The sequence below is a fragment of the Podarcis vaucheri genome (genome assembly GCF_965113315.1).
Source record: "Podarcis vaucheri genome assembly, chromosome: 7".
Lineage (NCBI taxonomy): Eukaryota > Metazoa > Chordata > Lepidosauria > Squamata > Lacertidae > Podarcis > Podarcis vaucheri.
This window is the reverse complement of record NC_138765.1, coordinates 8,956,982-8,973,636: the sequence shown is the minus strand read 5'-3', so window position 1 is coordinate 8,973,636 and position 16,655 is coordinate 8,956,982.

The window sequence follows — 16,655 nt, the reverse complement described above, 5'->3', positions numbered from 1 at the left end:
CCACGGCCTGGTCCTCCTCCGTGTCCCAAAATCCTGCAAAGGATAAAACCTGTTGGCTTGACAGTGGCTAAGGAAAAAAATCCAGCGGACTTTACCCATTACGTACCTGGGACACAAGCTGACAGCATCTGCACCCATTCCAGTTACGCCTCAACTACAGTTTCCTGGTTATCTTAGATTGGTGGATTTACAACAAATTCTTGGACAGCTGAATTGGATAAAGAGTTATTTGGACCTGCCCACCTCCACTTTGTCTCCACTATTTTCTGCCCTTAAAGGACACAAGAATCCAGCGGACAAGATCACAATCACCTCTGCAATGGAAGAGGCTCTTCCACAGCTGTTCCAGTGTTTCCTGGCACGCTGAAAGGCCATCTTCATCACTACTGCATTGGCCCCCTTTTCCCTGGGAAGCCACTTCAACCACCAAACATCATTACAGTTTTGCTGCGTCTTGTTTGGGAAGTGAGCCTGGCTTTGAAAGATGTCCTTGCTGGACTGGCATCGCTTGGGTTTTGCCTCCTAATAGCAACCATCCCATCTGTGTCACCACGCTTCATTGGGCTTGGACTTTTGACTCAGCAGCACAAGGAGCAATACATGAGACTTATTTACAGCAAATGGGCTCCTGTATCTGCAGAAATGGTTGTGTGACTTCTTCTGGATTGTGGTTTTTACATGCCAATAATCGAGCCATGAAATATCACACAGGTTGCTCGGAAGTGGCCTTTGGACTAATTTACCATTCTCATCCTTATTGGCATCACTTGGATTTTACCCCCCCAGATTTTTTTTTCTCCTCAGGAGTCCTGCCCTATGATGTGTTCCCCTGAGCATGTACAGAGGGCTGTCTTGGAACTATTGTGGACTCTTGGCAAGGGAGGGGGTGAGGGGATTTTAGTGTGTTCCAGTTGTTTCATTTTTGTGCTTTGGCATGGTTCCCGGACAGAAAGCAAGTTGCAATATGGTTCTTTATATGGCCTGCGAAGACAATGGGCCCTGTTCTCGACCTTGTTGCAATCTTTTTAGTTACAGCAAGCGGAATATGCTTGGCTATTGCCTTTTAGCTGCTGAGAAAAATGATTTTGAAAAGCTTTAAAAAGCTTTGAGCTTTTTTTTTTTTGGTGGTGGTATTCTAGCATTCCAGTAAATGCTTCATTTAAGATTAGCAATAATATGAAGGACAATCGTATAAGTTTATCACCTGTGTTTTGTTGCTTGCAGAAATAGTGCCTTATTGTTTTCGTTTTAATCATGATAGCAAAAAAAATTTAGGTCATTATCCATATTGTAATTGGACCTATGAGTATGTTAATGGATCTTCTTGTTTTCTTAATGTTACCACTATGAGTGATAGGCCAAAAGTTTTAGTTAATAATGTCACAACCTACATGACTTATGAACAACAAGCTGCGTGTAGAGATTTTTATGTTTGGTTCGACTGGATGAGAAAGAGCAGTAAATCTGCATATTTGCTTCAATCTGATTTATGGTTTTATTCTGTGGCACAAAAGCCTACAAAGAAATCCCCTTTGCCTTTTCTGGAACTTGCACTCTAGAAATAGTGATACCCCTGATAGATAAGCTCCCAGAGGTTCGTTTGCGTAACAGAAGGGAAGTATAATCACCTATTTCTCATTATACAGGAACAGCCATCTCTAGATCCCTTTTCCCCTCTTTAGGTGTAGGGATGAATTACCGTGATTTGCATAAACTGGCAAACTGGATTGAAGCCTTGTTTAATTCTACTATCTTGGCTTTAAAAATGATTAACACAGAAATGTCAGAAATAAGAGAAGTTGTTTTATAAACTTTTTATGCTTTAAATGTAATCTTTGCCTCTAAAGGTGGAATTTATGCCTTAATTCATTTTCATTGTTGTATGTATATAACTGATCAATCAACCAATATCTCTGCTATTATTGATTATATGGAACGAAGGATGACCCATAATCTTTTGAATCCACCTGAAGGTTTTGATCCATGGGATTGGTTATTTTCTTGGTTACCTAATGGAGTATGGTTAAGAAAAATATTATTGATTGTAATTGCATGTATTGTTGGTTTTATTTACAAGGGGAATTTATGTTGCAAAATATAAATGCTTAGGTAATGGGAATATGATTCTGATTAAGGGCCCCTCTTATAATATAACAAGAAAAGAGGGCATGTGGGAAAATGATTGCTTGTACATAAGAGCATGAGCAGAGTTCTGATTATTGCAGAGTGATTTTACAGCACGAGATATTGCTAAGAGCATGATGAACACGTGAACACCTCATGCTAGACTAAATGATTGGCTCACGTAGCATAACACTCTCTTTGTCTGTGTGGGCAAGGGCAAGGTTGCATTCCTTTGATTGTTACTTTTGAGTACCAGGCAGAACAAGCGCAGTGCTGGAGGAGAGAGGATGAATTATTTTCACTGGACACAATAAACATTGCACGGCAAAAGCCAAAGCTTTTTCTTCAAGTCATCTTGGTGTGAGACTGATTTTCTTACTGATGTCGAGCTGGAACTCGACAGCAGAGTGCATTCCTGCTCCAGGTCCGGAGGCAGCTGCAGGACTGGCTTGCAGGGTACAGTGACATCTCGGGTTACAGACGCTTCAAGTTACAGACTCCGCTAACCCAGAAATAGTACCTCGGATTAAGAACTTTGCTTCAGGATGAGAACAGAAATCGCTCGGCGGCGGTGCAGCGGCAGCGTGAGGCCCCATTAGCTAAAGCGGTACCTCAGGTTAAGAACAGTTTCAGGTTAAGAACCGACCTCCAGAACGATTAACTTCTTAACCTGATGGTACCACTGTATCACGAAATTAAAAGACGCCTGCTCCTTGGGAGAAAGGCGATGGCAAACCTAGACAACATCTTAAAAAGCAGAGATATCACCTTGCCAACAAAGGTCCGTATAGTAAAAGCTATGGTTTTCCCAGTAGTGATGTATGGAAGTGAGAGCTGGACCATAAAGAAGGCAGATCGCCGAAGAATGGATGCTTTTGAATTCTGGTCTGGAGGAGACTCTTGAGAGTCCCATGGACTGCAAGAAGATCCAACCTATCCATTCTGAAGGAAATCAGCCCTGAGCACTCACTGGAAGGACAGATCGTGAAGCTGAGGCTCCAATACTTTGGCCACCTCATGAGAAGAGAAGACTCCCTGGAAAAGACCCTGATGTTGGGAAAGATGGAGGGCAGAAGGAGAAGGGGGCGACAGAGGACGAGATGGTTGGATGGTGTTCTTGAAGCTACTAGCATGAGTTTGATCAAACTGCGGGAGGCAGTGGAGGACAGAAGTGCCTGGCGTGCTCTGGTCCATGGGGTCACGAAGAGTCGGACACGACTAAACGACTGAACAACAACAACCACTGTATTTATATATTTTTCTAAATATAGTCCAGCCCCCCACAAGGTCTGAGGGACAGTGGACCTGCCCCCTGATGAAAAAGTTTGCTGACCCCTTGTTTAATTCAGCAAAACTAATGGACTTGAGCTTGGGCTGCCCGGAACCTCCATGCACGCTGCCCAGACTAGAGTCCTGGGGACGTCACTTTGGTGGAGGCCAACAACCAAGTAGATACAGTGGTGCCCCGCAAAATGAATGCCTCGCAAGACGGAAAACCCACTAGACAAAAGGGTTTTCCGTTTTTCGATGCGCTTCACAAGACGAATTTCCCTATGGGCTTGCTTCGCAAGACGAAAACGTCTTGCGATTTTTTTCCGCTCCCCCCCTTTTTCTAAGCCGCTAATAGCCTTTTAGCCGCTAAGCCTTTAATAGCCGCTAAACCGTTAATAGCGCTAATCCACTAAGCCGCTAAGAGGGTTGCTTCGCAAGACGAAAAAACCGCTAGATGAAGAGACTCGCGGAACGGATTATTTTCGTCTTGCGAGGCACCACTGTACCAGCTTTTCAAAGTCCGAAAGTCATTTCCATTTTCAGCAGTCCCCTGATGCCCCCACGCATGCTCACCTGAGGTTTGGAATTGCCCAAGAAAGATGTTAAATTATTTTTGTATGCCACTACGGCAGCTCGAAACTTACTAGCTAAGAACTGGAAAACATAAGAAATACCAACAGTGGAAGATTGGCAGATGAAGATGATGGACTTTTCAGAGCTAGCTGACCTGACTGGAAGAATCCGCGACCAGAAAGAAGAGGAATATCAAAAAGGCTGGAAGAAATTCAAGGACTATTTGAATAGATATTGCAATATAAAAAATTAGAAACTACTTGAAAGGACCAAATAGGCCTAGGATTAAATTAAGATTTAATAAAATAAATGGGATTTAGAACAGTAAGAAAAGTGAATAAGTTAGGTTATAATTGGAAATATTTTTGTCTAATAATGATATTGGAAAGCTGTTACATCCAGATACAAGGAAACTCAGAAGGGAGGGACTAGAGGAAGGTCAACTAATATGTACATAAGTTTGGATATTTAAAGAATTAAGTTTGTTTTATTGTTTATTTGTTTATTGTTTTCTTCTTTGATGTTTCTTTTTTTGTTTGTTATTCTGTTATGTGATATTTGTTATAATTGTGGAAAACCATATATATATATATATATATATATATATATATATATATATATATATATATTTGCTTTCGTAGATTTTCACGGGTACAGGAATGCAGGTTTTGGTGTCTTCGGGTGTCTTCCCGTGTAAGAGTCGGGGTGTCTGTGCGACGTTTCGACGAGGTCTCACTCGTCATCTTCAGGCTGGTGCTTTCGGCTTCTTGTTACTGGAACAGAGCAGAATCTGGTGTTTGAGTTCCTATAAATACTGTTGAGGGGTGTGGTGTATAGCCTCCAACGTTCTGGGCAGAGAGGAAGTTCCTAGATTAGTGTGCCTCTTCTTCTTTTGTTCCTTAATTACTTGAGGGATATCTTGGGTGATTTCATGAGTGATATTCTGAATACCACTGGGTGGGTCATTAAGTGTAGATTAGTTGCTAAAGCTTTCGTGTCTTGACCTCTTGAGCTTGTGAAGAGTTTTTCTGAGAAGATGGCTGTGCTGCATTTAGTTGTGCTCTGGCTTGGCTTCGTGTATAGGGGCGAGCTGTGGTTTTGTGCCTTGTGCCAGCCAGATCTGTGTAGGGATTGCAGGGGGGTGCAGCATCCGGAGGTGCCACTATAGTTTGGCTACTGGATGGAGTCTGTAATATGTCTGTGGAGAGGGTCTGGGTTTGGGTCTGGTGTGGTTGATTGGTGACGGCGTTCTGTGTGCCTCTGGTTCTGGTGTCGGTTTTTGTGGGGAGGGCTAATTTCCAGATGTCTGGCAGGCGGGACGTGTCGTCACGCTTGTTCATGTTGTGAGGGTGTTTCTCTATCTCGATGGCTTCCATGATTATTCTCTTGTGGTGATGTTCCATGTTAAAGAGCAATTTGGAATCTGCAAAATTAATTTCGTGTCCTGTTTCTTTCATGTGTTGGAAAAGAGAGGAAGTTTTTTCTTCTTTTTTGACGGCATTCTTGTGTTCTGCGATACGTGCATTTATTCGTCTGTTTGTTTGTCCAATGTACGTGGCTGGGCAGACTTTGCAGGGTATTTCATAGACCCCTTGGTTTTCCAGCTGGATTTTGTCTTTTGGGTTTCTGAGGATATTGGCTATTTTTTGGTTGGTGCAGAAGGCTGTTTTGATATTGTGTTTATGGAGGATTTTGCTGATTTTGTCTGTAGTGCCCTTGATATAAGGAAGGAGGGCCATGCCATTGTTTTCTTCTGTGTCTTGGTTTTTGGGGGGTGTTTCTTTTTGGATTAGCTTCGTAACCCTGTTTTTCTGGTATCCATTGGCGATTAACACATTTGAGAGATTCTGTAACTCAGTTGTCAAGTGGTCTTTGTCAGCCAGGCGTTTGGTTCTGGAGATGAGAGTCTTGGCTACGGAGTTTATTTGTGCAGGGTGGTGGTGTGATTGTGCATGTAAGTAGCGGTTGGTGTGTGTTTTTTTTCTGGTAGATAGTGTGTCCTAGGGAGCCATCAGGTTTTTTGTAGATTAGGACGTCAAGAAAGGGGAGTTGGTTGTTGTCTTCTATTTCCATAGTGAATTGTATTTTGGGGTGTAGGCTGTTGAGATGTGTGAGGAAGCTATCTAGTTTTTCTTTCCCGTGTGGCCAAATTACAAAGGTGTCGTCAACATATCTGAGCCAAAGTTTGGGTTTGTGTTCTGACTTGTATATATATATATATATATGCTTTCGTAGATTTTCACGGGTACAGGAATGCAGGTTTTGGTGTCTTCGGGTGTCTTCCCGTGTAAGAGTCGGGGTGTCTGGGCGACGTTTCGACGAGGTCTCACTCGTCATCTTCAGGCTGGTGCTTTCGGCTTCTTGTTACTGGAACAGAGCAGAATCTGGTGTTTGAGTTCCTATAAATACTGTTGAGGGGTGTGGTGTATAGCCTCCAACGTTCTGGGCAGAGAGGAAGTTCCTAGATTAGTGTGCCTTTTCTTCTTTTGTTCCTTAATTACTTGAGGGATATCTTGGGTGATTTCATGAGTGATATTCTGAATACCACTGGGTGGGTCATTAAGTGTAGATTAGTTGCTAAAGCTTTCGTGTCTTGACCTCTTGAGCTTGTGAAGAGTTTTTCTGAGAAGATGGCTGTGCTGCATTTAGTTGTGCTCTGGCTTGGCTTCGTGTATAGGGGCGAGCTGTAATTTTGTGCCTTGTGCCAGCCAGATCTGTGTAGGGATTGCAGGGGGGTGCAGCATCCGGAGGTGCCACTATAGTTTGGCTACTGGATGGAGTCTGTAATATGTCTGTGGAGAGGGTCTGGGTTTGGGTCTGGTGTGGTTGATTGGTGACGGCGTTCTGTGTGCCTCTGGTTCTGGTGTCGGTTTTTGTGGGGAGGGCTAATTTCCAGATGTCAGGCAGGCGGGACGTGTCGTCACGCTTGTTCATGTTGTGAGGGTGTTTCTCTATCTCGATGGCTTCCATGATTATTCTCTTGTGGTGATGTTCCATGTTAAAGAGCAATTTGGAATCTGCAAAATTAATTTCGTGTCCTGTTTCTTTCATGTGTTGGAAAAGAGAGGAAGTTTTTTCTTCTTTTTTGACGGCATTCTTGTGTTCTGCGATACGTGCATTTATTCGTCTGTTTGTTTGTCCAATGTACGTGGCTGGGCAGACTTTGCAGGGTATTTCATAGACCCCTTGGTTTTCGAGCTGGATTTTGTCTTTTGGGTTTCTGAGGATATTGGCTATTTTTTGGTTGGTGCAGAAGGCTGTTTTGATATTGTGTTTATGGAGGATTTTGCTGATTTTGTCTGTAGTGCCCTTGATATAAGGAAGGAGGGCCATGCCATTGTTTTCTTCTGTGTCTTGGTTTTTGGGGGGTGTTTCTTTTTGGATTAGCTTCGTAACCTTGTTTTTCTGGTATCCATTGGCGATTAACACATTTGAGAGATTCTGTAACTCAGTTGTCAAGTGGTCTTTGTCAGCCTACACATCTCAACAGCCTACACCCCAAAATACAATTCACTATGGAAATAGAAGACAACAACCAACTCCCCTTTCTTGACGTCCTAATCTACAAAAAACCTGATGGCTCCCTAGGACACACTATCTACCGGAAAAAAACACACACCAACCGCTACTTACATGCACAATCACACCACCACCCTGCACAAATAAACTCCGTAGCCAAGACTCTCATCTCCAGAACCAAACGCCTGGCTGACAAAGACCACTTGACAACTGAGTTACAGAATCTCTCAAATGTGTTAATCGCCAATGGATACCAGAAAAACAGGGTTACGAAGCTAATCCAAAAAGAAACACCCCCCAAAAACCAAGACACAGAAGAAAACAATGGCATGGCCCTCCTTCCTTATATCAAGGGCACTACAGACAAAATTAGCAAAATCCTCCATAAACACAATATCAAAACAGCCTTCTGCACCAACCAAAAAATAGCCAATATCCTCAGAAACCCAAAAGACAAAATCCAGCTCGAAAACCAAGGGGTCTATGAAATACCCTGCAAAGTCTGCCCAGCCACGTACATTGGACAAACAAACAGACGAATAAATGCACGTATCGCAGAACACAAGAATGCCGTCAAAAAAGAAGAAAAAACTTCCTCTCTTTTCCAACACATGAAAGAAACAGGACACGAAATTAATTTTGCAGATTCCAAATTGCTCTTTAACATGGAACATCACCACAAGAGAATAATCATGGAAGCCATCGAGATAGAGAAACACCCTCACAACATGAACAAGCGTGACGACACGTCCCGCCTGCCTGACATCTGGAAATTAGCCCTCCCCACAAAAACCGACACCAGAACCAGAGGCACACAGAACGCCGTCACCAATCAACCACACCAGACCCAAACCCAGACCCTCTCTACAGACATATTACAGACTCCATCCAGTAGCCAAACTATAGTGGCACCTCCGGATGCTGCACCCCCCTGCAATCCCTACACAGATCTGGCTGGCACAAGGCACAAAATCACAGCTCGCCCCTATACACGAAGCCAAGCCAGAGCACAACTAAATGCAGCACAGCCATCTTCTCAGAAAAACTCTTCACAAGCTCAAGAGGTCAAGACACGAAAGCTTTAGCAACTAATCTACACTTAATGACCCACCCAGTGGTATTCAGAATATCACTCATGAAATCACTCAAGATATCCCTCAAGTAATTAAGGAACAAAAGAAGAAAAGGCACACTAATCTAGGAACTTCCTCTCTGCCCAGAACGTTGGAGGCTATACACCACACCCCTCAACAGTATTTATAGGAACTCAAACACCAGATTCTGCTCTGTTCCAGTAACAAGAAGCCGAAAGCACCAGCCTGAAGATGACGAGTGAGACCTCGTCGAAACGTCGCCCAGACACCCCGACTCTTACACGGGAAGACACCCGAAGACACCAAAACCTGCATATATATATATATGGTATGCTCACTTGAGTGGTCCTCCTCACTTTTGGAACCACTGGGAAAGAGATTGCTTGTTTCCAAGTGGATAGCTCAATTGGTGAGAGAGTGGTGTTGGTAATGCCAAGGTTGCAGGTTCAATCCCTGTATGGGGCAGCTGCCTATTCCTGCATGGCAGTGGCTTGGGCTAGATGACCCTCAGGGTCCCTTCTGACTCTAGAATTCTGTGAATCTGGCAGAGGGAATCCCGCCGCCGCCGTTTATAGACCCTCTTGTGTTGCTGCCTCCTTGTGATGATGTGAATGAAAAAAGAAGGGGGGTTGGAAATGGCATACACAAGACACCTCCTCTGCTACTTTGCACTGTTAAACTATGGAACTCTCTGCCACTGGAGGCAACGATGACCACCCACTTGGATAGGGCTCTGAGAGAGGGTTGGACAAGGTTGTGGAAGAGAAAGCTAGCAGTGGTTACTAGCCAGGATGCCTAAGCTCTGCCTCCATGCTCAGAGGCAGCAATGAATCCCAGTTAGTTGCTGGAAACCCCAGGAGAGCAGATTAGCTCTTGAACTCGGGTCCTGTTTGCACGTTTCCCACAGACATCTGGTTGGTCCTGTGAGGACATGATGCTGGACTAGGTGGGACGCAGGCCTGGTGCACCAAGCGATTGTTTGGTTCTTATCATTTGGATGGATGGCGGATAATGGATTGAGGTTGAATCCTGACAAGACAGAAGTACTCTTTTTGGGGAACAGTGGGTGGGTGGGTGTGGAGGACTCCCTGATCCTGAATGAAGAAGAAGAAGAAGTGTTTGGATTTGATATCCCGCCTTTCACTCCCCTTCAGGAGTCTCAAAGCGGCTCACATTCTCCTTTCCCTTCCTCCCCCACAACAAACACTCTGTGAGGTGAGTGGGGCTGAGAGACTTCAGAGAAGTGTGACTGGCCCAAGGTCACCCAGCAGCTGCATGTGGAGGAGCGGAGACGCAAACCCGGTTCCCCAGATTACGAGACTACTGCTCTTAACCACTGCACCACACTGGGGTAACTGTGCCCCTGAAGGACCAGGTGCGCAGCCTGGGAGTCATTTTGGACTCACAGCTGTCCATGGAGGCACAGGTCAATTCTGTAGCCAGGGCAGCTGTTTACCAGCTCCATCTGGTACGCAGGCTGAGACCCTACCTGCCCGCAGACTGTCTCGCCAGAGGGGTGCATGCTCTGGTTATCTCCCACTTAGACTACTGCAATGTGCTCTACGTGGGGCTACCTTTGAAGGTGACCCAGAAACTGCAACCAATCCAGAATGCGGCAGCTAGACTGGTGACTGGGGGCTGCCGCCGAGACCTACATTGGCTCCCAGTACGTTTCCAAGCACAATTCAAAGTGTTAGTGTTGACCTTTAAAGCCCTAAATGGCCTCGGTCCAGTATATCTGAAGGAGCATCTCCACCCCCATCGTTCTGCCCGGACGCTGAGGTCCAGCTCCGAGGGCCTTTTGGCAGTTCCCTCAATGCGAGAAGCAAAGCTACAGGGAACCAGGCAGAAGGCCTTCTCGGTGGTGGCACCCGCCCTATGGAAAGCCCTCCCATCAGATGTCAAAGAGATCAACAACTACCTGACATTCAGAAGACATCTTAAGACAGCCCTGTTCAGGGAAGTTTTTAATGTGTGACATTTTAGTGTATTTTTGGTCTTTGTTGGAAGCCGCCCAGAGTGGCTGGGGAAACCCAGCCAGATGGGCGGGGTACAAATAATAAATTATTATTATTATTATCCACCCTCCCTTTGCCTGACTTCAGGAGTTCCCAAACGCCTCCCCACCCAGGAAAATTGCTGGACCGCTTAATGCTCTCCCCTTTTTTTTTGCCCACTGTTGCAATGGTAATGCTCTTTACTAATGTTAATATATGCTGAATTTTTATTAACACTGGAAAGAACAAAGATAAGAACAGCATACAGAAATAATAATAATAATAAATTTTATTTATATCCTGCCCTCCCCAGCCGAAGCCGGGCTCAGGGTGGCTAACAACAATAAAACAGTATAAAAGTATAGCATAAACAACACTCTAAAATGATTCATTATAAAATTAATTAATTCAGGCCACTGGCAACCATTGGGCCAGAGCTCCATGAAGATTGCCGAGGGAGGGAGTCAGGCTGTGCCCTGGCCAAAGGCCTGGTGGAACAGCTCTGTCTTGCAGGCCCTGCGGAAAGATGTCAAGTCCCACAGGGCCCTGGTCTCTTGTGACAGAGCGTTCCACCAGATCGGAGCCACAGCCCCTCAGACCTTGTGGGGGGGCGGACTATATTTTTTTTGGAGGGGGGGAATGAACGAATTCCTATACCCCACAAATAACCCAGAGATGCATTTTAAATAAAACCACACATTCTACTCATGTAAAAACACCATGTTGTTGTTCTTGTTTAGTTGTGTCCGACTCTTCGTGACCCACTGGACCAGAGCACGCCAGGCACTCCTGTCTTCCACTGCCTCCCGCAGTTTGGACAAACTCATCCTGGTAGCTTCGAGAACACTGTTCAGCCATCTCGTCCTCTGTCGTCCCCTTCTCCTTGTGCCCTCCATCTTTCCCAACATCAGGGTCTTTTCCAGGAAGTCTTCTCTTCTCATGAGGTGGCCAAAGTATTGGAACCTCAGCTTCAGGATCTGTCCTTCCAGTGAGCGCTCAGGGCTGATTTCCTTCAGAATGGAGAGGTTTGATCTTCCTGCAGTCCATGGGACTCTCAAGAGTCTCCTCCAGCACCATAATTCAAAAGCATCCATTCTTCGGCGATCAGCCTTCTTTATGGTCCAGCTCTCACTTCCATACACTATGTAGTCCCCACAAATAACCCAGAGATGCATTTTAAATAAAAGGACACATTCTACTCATGTAAAAACACGCTGATTCCCGGACCTTTTGCGGGCCGGATTTAGAAGGTGATTGGGCCGGATCCGGCCCCCGGGCCTTAGTTTGCCTACCCACAACCTAGTCTGTTAGCTACAATAGAATGCTTTTTTAAAGCCTAATTTCAGTGGGGCAGGGCTGCCGAGAGCAGGTTGGGGCCCAGTGAGAAAAAATATTTGAGCCCTTCCCCGCAGTAAGGGCAAACCAGCTAAAGATCTTTGCATGGGAAATAAAATATGTAAATGCATTGTCTCATTTTTATGTTGACGATAAATAGGCGCTCGCTTTGGCAGCACATATACTAAAATTGAAACGATACAGAGAAGATTAGCGATAAATAGGGATAATCTTTGAACCTGTTGCAAGTATTAATGTCCTAATGACTAATATCAATAAGCACCCACACAATCATCCCTGAGCTAAGCGTAGACTGCAAATGTCAAGCTTGCATGTGCATCACGACACAAATGTGTATCAGACAACGGTGTCAAAGTTTTTAATGTTTGATGTTTTATTGTGTTTTTAATATTCTGTTTGGGGTGCGGGTGACGCTGCGGGTTAAACCACAGAGCCTAGGACTTGCCGATCATAAGAAAGAAGATTCCACCTAAACATTAGGAAGAACTTCCTGACAGTAAGAGCTGTTCGACAGTGGAATTTGCTGCCAAGGAGTGTGGTGGAGTCTCCTACTTTGGAGGTCTTTAAGCAGAGGCTTGACAACCATATGTCAGGAGTGCTCTGATGGTGTTTCCTGCTTGGCAGGGGGTTGGACTCGATGGCCCTTGTGGTCTCCTCCAACTCTATGATTCTATGAGGTCAGCGGTTCGAATCCTGTGATGGGGTGAGCTCCCGTTGTTCAGTCCCTGCTCCTGCCAACGTAGCAGTTCGAAAGCACATCAAAGTGCAAATAGATAAATGGGTACCGCTCCGGTGGGAAGGTAAACAATGTTTCCGTGCGCTGCTCTGGTTTGCCAGAAGCGGCATAGTCATGCTGGCCACAAGACCCGGAAGCTGTACGCCGGCTCCCTCGGCCTATAGAGCGAGATGAGCGCCGCAACCCCAGAGTTGGTCACGACTGGAGCTAATGGTCAGCTACCTTTAATATTCTGTTGGGATCCACCCAAAGTGGCTGGGGAAACCCAGCCAGATGGGCAGGATATAAAATTATTATTATTATTATTATCATCATCCACATCAAACATCAACATCATCACAAAAACAGGGAACAGAGACTGCACAGAATAAGATGTGCTGCCTTGCTGCCAAAGTACAAGGGTGAATGTTCGAATGGAGTGGCAAAATGCTCGGTTCACGGCACAAGGCCGCAAGCCGTTTCTTTCAGAATTGTGTGTGCACTGAACACGATACCTATACGGTTAAGAACGGACCTCCGAAACAAATTAAGCTCGCAACTAGAGGTACCACTGTATATTGTTAAGCATTTGACTTCCGGTTGTGAGCGACGCCATCGCAAGCGGGGATTGCTTCCAGGCGGAGAATCCCGGGTTTTTCGGAGGATTAAGGGGGTCTTTGGGCGCAGTGACCCCCCGAAGTAGTGTCTGGAGGGTGTACAGACACTCAGGCTCCCGCGGAGAGCCAAAACGCAGACCACCCGGCCGCCAGGTAACTCCACGGAGCGAAGAGAGCGGCGGGGAGGAGAAGCGGGCTAAGGGGAAGCCATAGCTAACTCCGGAAAACGAAGCCCCGAGCTTGCCGGGGGAGCTCACAATTCTCGAAATTAAGGAACCCGGGCTTAAAACAATTCCAGGACAAACCAGGGGAATTAAGGAAAGCACCGGTGGATTATATTTACTTACGAGACCAGCGCTATCTCCAATCAATTTGTACGCATTGGAGAAGCAAAGTTGCCGAAAGTGAAAGTGTGTCGCCGCTAGCGGCTACAGTTTCTTTCCCCCCTCAAAGCTGCTACAAACTATCTGATACAAACTAACTCTTTGATTGAGAAAGAAGAACTTAAGCTAAAAGGGGGGAACGGAGGGTCAAGAGCTGGAATTCTAAGGTCCTTTTTGGAATTCTGAAAGAGGAAGCTGAAAAGAATAATTGTAACTCCTTTTTTTTTCTTCTCAACAAAAAGGCTGCGTAATAGAGGAAGTGCTTTTGACTCCATTATACGGTCAGTTTTTCGGGCTATTTCCGTTCCTGTCCCTGCCTTGCTCTGCAAAAATCTTTGTTTGGGTGCCTCTTATGTAACCCATTTGGATTTAATTCAAAGTACTGGTCTCTAAATGGCATCAGAGAATTGAGGAACTGGACAGGCAGCTGAAACCCTCATTTTCACTATACCACGGTTTTTTTTTTCCTTTCCCTCCCCCCCTTTTTTGGTAGTCTACCCAGTTAACTTCAGGAATCTAGGACACCCAGTGGCCAGAAGAGTAACTACAGCTAGGTTATATTTTTCTTTTCAATCAGTCTCAATCATCATATGTGTTTTATCTGACTTCTTTGTTTAAAGACTGAACTGGACTGAATAATTTTACAACTACTTTATAAACTTTACAAGGAATAGCCCAACTGGGGTAGAAGGTTATTATATATATACATATCTTTATTTTTTTTTTCCTTTTTGTTTTTGCTCCTTCAATTTTGGACTGGGGAAAGAGGATTTGAATTTTGAATCTGGAATCCTTTTTTTTCTTCTTCTCTTTTTCTTTCCTTCTTATTATTTATATGTATCCATATGAAATCCTTTACGGCATAACTGGACTATAATTGGAAAAACTACGATATCTAAAGGGACTAGCCTAATTGGTGGCAAGAAGATTTTTTGTTTCTGTTCCGTTCTCTTTCTCTGCTTTTTTCGCCCCCTCTTTTCTCCCTCTTTCCCTTCTCTCTGTGAAACTTTTTGGACGCAATTAGTACTTCACCTGCCATCTGTGCTCCATTTGACTCCCCGGTTGGGAGTCCGAACTAAACCAGGTTTTACAACTACTTTAAAAGAACTTATACGGACTCTCCAATTGGGGGCAGAGGACTGGTTCTTTCCTGCTTCTTTCTGTGACTGGAACTTTGAACTTTGAACTTCTGTACTCCCCTCTATATGGGGTTACACTCTCCCGTGGTATAACCGGAGTATAAACTTTTTCCCTTTCCCCTCCCCTTCTTTCCCCCCTCCCTTCCTTGAAGCTTCCCAGACGAAATTAATTACCCTTCCCCGATTTGGGGGAGGAATTTGGCAACTTTTGGTAAAAAGGTTAATATCGATTCTTCTAACTTAAATTTAGAGGAATTTGGGACTGGGAACTATATTACGAAGGTTGTAAGTGAATAAGGTGGGAACTGACATAAAATTGAATAATACTAGGGGGGTGCTAACCGCCGTTAAAGGCTATACTGGAAGGATGTCTCACGTGCCTAAGAAGGGTGCAGAGGGCGGGACACCAGGAGATAGGAGGGGATCTAAACCAGATGCAGATTTCAAGACAGAAATTTTGAAAATGTTTGCTGAAATTAGACAGAGTGAAAAGAATATGGAGGATAAATTGGAGCATGTGAATACAAGAATAGAACAGGTGGATACGAGAATTGGGAAAATGGACCAAAAGATAGAGGAAACTGTAAAAGAGCTAAGAGGTCAAATTAAAGATATTTCCAAAAGAACACAATCTCTGGAAGAAGGAATGAAAAAAACAAGAGCAGAAATGAAGGAAGTGAAACGGGAGGAAGAAAAACTAAAAGTAGGATTATCGGAAGTCAATAAAACACAAGAAGAATTATGGGACGCAATCGCGATGAATGAATTGAGGCAACGGGAGGTGAATCTTAGGTTGAGAGCAGTCCCTGAAATACAAGGTGAAAACATCAGAGAGAAACTGATAATAGAAATAGCACGATGGTTGGCAATACAAAAAGAAGAAGTAGAAAGATCGGTTCAAAATGCATTCAGAATAAGAACAAGAACAACTAGAATAAAGAAAACGCCGGGAGATTGTTTGATTACCTTTAAAGACAAAGATATGAGAAGCCTAATCCTACAAAAAAATAGAGAAAAAAGGCTAAATATTGATGGGAATTACATAATCATTTTCAAAGATATTCCAGTAAGACTGTTGAAACGAAGAGACCCATATAAGCCATTGGTCCAAATTCTCAAGAAAAACAAGATTGAATTCAAATGGGAGTTCCCTCAAGGGATCTCATTTACCTACAAAAGCAAGAAACATAGACTTATCAACCCGGAGGAAACAAGTAAATTTCAGAGGCGATATAAGGAGTTGATGGTGGAGGAGGAAGAAGAAAGAGGAGCAGTAGGAGGAGTCGATCCACTGGAGAGAAGGTATTGGGCGGAAAAGGAAAGGGAAGACAGAGAACCGGAGGAGGAGGAGGAGGAGGAAGAGGAGGAGGAGGAAGAGGAACAGGAAGAAGCCGGACTATAATCAATTAGATAAATCAATTAGATAAACCAATTAGATAAATAACTTAATTTGGAAAAAGATGGCGCTAAAATTGTGGAATTGGAATATTAACGGAATGAATGACAAGAAAAAACGAAACAAAATTGAACAATGCCTAAAAAAGAAAAATCTTGATATTATCTGCCTCCAAGAAACACACGTGGCAAGGAAGCACAGGAAAATTTTGACTAACAATAGATTAGGAAACGAATTTGTGTCCTCTGATAAAGGGAAAAAGAGAGGGGTTGTATTATATGTAAAAAAGAACATCGAGGCGCAACAAATTTTCAAAGATGAAGAAGGTAGAATAATTGTAATACAGATTAAATGGCAAGGAGAAAAAATAATAATTGTTGGGATATATGCACCTAATGGGAATAAAACTGATTTTTATAAAAACTTGGAAGAGAAATTGTTTGAATACATGGACCAAAAAATGATACTTA